Source organism: Urocitellus parryii, chromosome 5, assembly GCF_045843805.1.
Source record: "Urocitellus parryii isolate mUroPar1 chromosome 5, mUroPar1.hap1, whole genome shotgun sequence".
NCBI classification, from domain to species: Eukaryota; Metazoa; Chordata; class Mammalia; order Rodentia; family Sciuridae; genus Urocitellus; species Urocitellus parryii.
Window position 1 is genome coordinate 24,025,070 of NC_135535.1, and position 3,964 is coordinate 24,029,033.

At 34.5% G+C, this 3,964-nt stretch overlaps 1 pseudogene; it reads right to left on the reverse strand.

Annotated features, from left to right (window-relative positions):
* Positions 1–1,441: 1,441 nt before the first annotated feature.
* On the reverse strand, positions 1,442–3,106 carry LOC113189502 (sorting nexin-2 pseudogene; annotated as a pseudogene).
* Between the last annotated feature and the right edge of the window lie 858 nt (positions 3,107–3,964).

Here is a 3,964-nt window from a genome sequence, read left to right on the forward strand (position 1 = left end):
TTGATTTTTATCTTCCAATTTTGCTATATTTGTTTATTAACTAACAGACTTTGTGGATTCTTTAGGGTTTGGTACATTGAAAATTATGTCATCTGCAAGGAGAGATGGTTAACTTCTTACTTTCTAACGTGGATTCCTTTTCTTTTTCTTGTCTAGGACTTAAAAAAGAGGATGTCCTTGACTTGTTCCTGATCTTAGGAAAAAAGCTTTTACTTTTCATCATTGATTGTGCCATTAGCTGTGGCTTTCTGTATGTGGCCTTTAACAGGTTGAGAAAGTTTCCTTCTGTTCCTAGTGTGCTGAATATTTTTATTGTGAAAGAATATTGAACTTTTTCAGTTGAAATGATCATGTTTTTTTAACTGTTTATGTGTATTACCTTGATTGATTTTCATATGTTAAACCACTCTTGCATTCCTGGAGAAAGTCCCACTTGGTTGTAATATATACGAGTTGAGTATCCCATATGAAAATGCTCAGGATGCAAGTGTTTCAGATTTCAGAGCTGTATGAATTTTGGAATATTTGTGTAAGCTTTACTAGTTGATCATCCTTAATCCAAAAGTTGGATATCTGAAATGCTTTGAAATCCAAAATCTTTGTAGCATCGTTGCTCAAAAAGTTTCACATTTCAAATCATTTTAGGTTTTTGGATTGGGAATGTAATGTGATTGGGCTTGTAATGCTTTTGACATGCTGTTAAATTCAATTTGTTATTTTTGTTGAGGATTTTTGCCTTTCTTTACAAGGGTTATGACCTATAGCTTTCTTTTCTTGTAGAATCTGTCTAGCTTTGATATCAGGGTATTGCTGGCATTATAGAATGAAGTGTTCTCTCCAATTTTTTGGAATAGTTTGAGGGTTTGCATTAATCCTTTAAATATCTGTTAGAATACCAGTGAAGTGATCTGGTTCTAGGCTTTTCTTTATTGGGGCGTTCTGCCAATAATCCCCTTTCTTGTAATAGTTCTTTTCAGATGTTTATCTCTTCTTCAATCAGTTTTGGTAGTTTGTGTGTTTCTAGGAATTTATCCATTTTATCTTTGTTATCCATACTTGTTGGTATACAGTTGTTCATGGTATTCTCCCCTCATTCTTTTATTTCTGTACATTCAGCAGTAATGTGTCTCTTTCATTTCTAATTTTAGTAATTTGAATCTTTTTTCCCCATCAGTCCAATTTAGTTTTATCACTTTTGTTGATCTAATAAAAAGAACCAACTTTTGGTTTTGTTGACTCTCTCTTCTTTATCAGTACTTTTTTAAAAATTTGTAAAATATATAGTGGTTTAGTTAGATGGTTTTAAAAGATTTTACTGTGGAATTCAGCATAACTGCAACAAACATCCAATGTCATCTTAACAGGAATCATCTTATTGCTAGTCAATGACTTTGGAAGAATCTGTACTATTTTATATTCCCAGTAATAATATATAAGGATTTCAGTTTCTCTTCATCCTCACTAATGCTTCCCAGTATTTTATCAGCTGTTGCTGCTGTGTTTGTACTAAGGATTCTAAGTACTTGATAACAGTTTTAAAACCCCTCTCTCATTCTTTCTCAAATCTGTTTTAATTAGAGATCTGTTCAAAATCTCTTTCCCCTTGTACTTTTGCCTCCTACTCTCATATTTCGTTTTTAGCTTGCTGTATTTTATCTGGTTTGTTAGCAACCATCATTTTTGCCTCAGTTTCACATTTTTTTCAGCAAAGTAATCTGAGCATCTTACCATTTTTGCCAGCACTGCAATTTGATGGTCAAACACGACTTTTACTGCAGCAACAAGACGAAATAGTTACTAAGTAGTTCTGAAAACATATAAAAGTCAGCAAAAGCTTGTTCTTTTCCTCAACCTCTGCAAGCTGAGACAAAGCTCTAGATAAAGCAGTATGATCTTCAAAATTACCTAACATGGCAGCACTTTTAGCAATGGCAGCTGTGTTGGCTGAAAGTTATTTTCTCTGACAGACTAAGGCTTCAACACTGGCATGAAGTTTCCTAAGTTGCTGGTCTTGATTCTCAAATTGCCACTGCTTTTCTTCAAACCATGCATCCAATTCATTCATCCTGATTGTCATTTTGTTGACAGCGTTGGCAGCCTAGTTCATCATCCTCAATATTTCTGCTTCACATAGAGCCTATGTATTAACTGCTCTGGACAGCTCTGAACTTTCCAAGAAGTACCTTAAATCAGGATCCTGTAGTAAAGTTTGATGTTTTACTTTGAAGATACCATCCTAGAGCTGCTCTCCGTTTTTCTGCAGACTCTGTGGATGATGAATCTTCATCATATACTTTAACCTTGATCATACCTACTATGTTCTTCTCCAGAGCAGGTGGCACAATATAAACAACATGTAAATACTTTCTTAACTAATTTGCTATACAAACCAAGAAAGTCACTGAATCTTCTTTTAACTGAAAATTCACTCTTACTAACATGGAAAGAGAAGTCTTTGTTGTTACTCTATATGCCATATAAGCATTTATGCCATCACCAACTTTCTCTGGATCTGACACACCCAGTATCTATATCAAAAATATGTCCATTTGCTGCTGCTTCAATCTCCTCCCTGGCTCTATTGAGATCACAGGAGCAGACATACTCTTTGATTCAATTCTAGGAGCAATGAGTGTAGTAGGGGTGACAGGTGTGACTGCATGAGAAGATTCTGAGAAAAGGATAGTTTCCCTTTCTCGGTTGTCCAAAGAAACTTCTTCTGTGGCTTCTATAAAAAGATTTAATGGGGCTGAGGTTGTGGCTCAGCAGTAGAATGCTTGCCTAGCATGTGCAGAGTCCTGGGTTCAATCCTCAGCACCACATAAAAATAAATAAACTAAATAAAGGTATTTGTCCATCTACAATTAAAATATATATATATATATATTTTAAGATCTTCTCTGTCGTCATCTAGTATAACTTCTTCAGGTTTTGGGCTGTTGGAGTTTACCCTAATATCTTCTGCAGGAAGACTAGCTGGTTTTGGAGATGATGGGCTTGACTTTAGCAGGGAGACAGTGCTGGTGAACAAGTCTTCTCCATCCTCCAGCTCAAAGTCAGTGGGTTTCCTGTTCCTCAGAGGAGGAGGCTCCCTCTTGTCTGCCATCTTCACTTGCCCAAACAACTGCCTTCATTAGTACTGTTTATTATTTTCTTCCTTCTGCTAGCTTTGGGTTTAGTTTTTTCTTTTTCTTTGAAATGTACAGTTAGGTGGTTGATTTGATGTTTTTCTCTTTGAGTGTAGATATTTGAAGCTATAATTTTCCTCCCACCACTATTTTCAGACTATTCCATAGGTATAAATACATTGTGTTTTTTTTTTAATTTGACCAAAAGAATTTTCTCATATCTGCTATGATTTCTTCTATAACTCCTGGTTAAGAGTATGTTGCTTAATTTCCATGTATTTGTGAGTTTTCCTTTTTTCTCTTTATTGATTTCTAGTTTTATTCCATTGTGACAGGAAAGACATTTGCATGATTTCAATTTTTCAAAAATATATATTCATTTTGTGACCTAACATGGTATGTTCTGGAGAATATTTTGTGTGAACTTAAGAAGAGTGTCTCATTCTGAGAAGAGTGTTGTTGGGTAGAATGTTTTGTACATGTCTCTTTTGATTAATAGTGTTCAGTTTGTTTGTTTATTGATCTTCTACATGACTATTCTACCCATTATTGAAAGTGGACTATTGAAATATCCAATTATTATATGACTATTTCTCCTTTCATGTCTGTCAGTGTTTACTTCATATATTTGGGGGTTATGATATTGGGTGCACATATGTTCATAGAACTATCTTCTTAATACATTGAACCTTTATCAATACATAAGGTCCTTCATCTTCTGTAATTTTTCTTAGTCTATTTTTTTTCTGACAAAAATATGGCCACCCTATTCCACTTTTGGTTACTATTTGGTTGGAATATCTTTTTCTGTTCTTTTACTTTCAACCTCTTTGTGT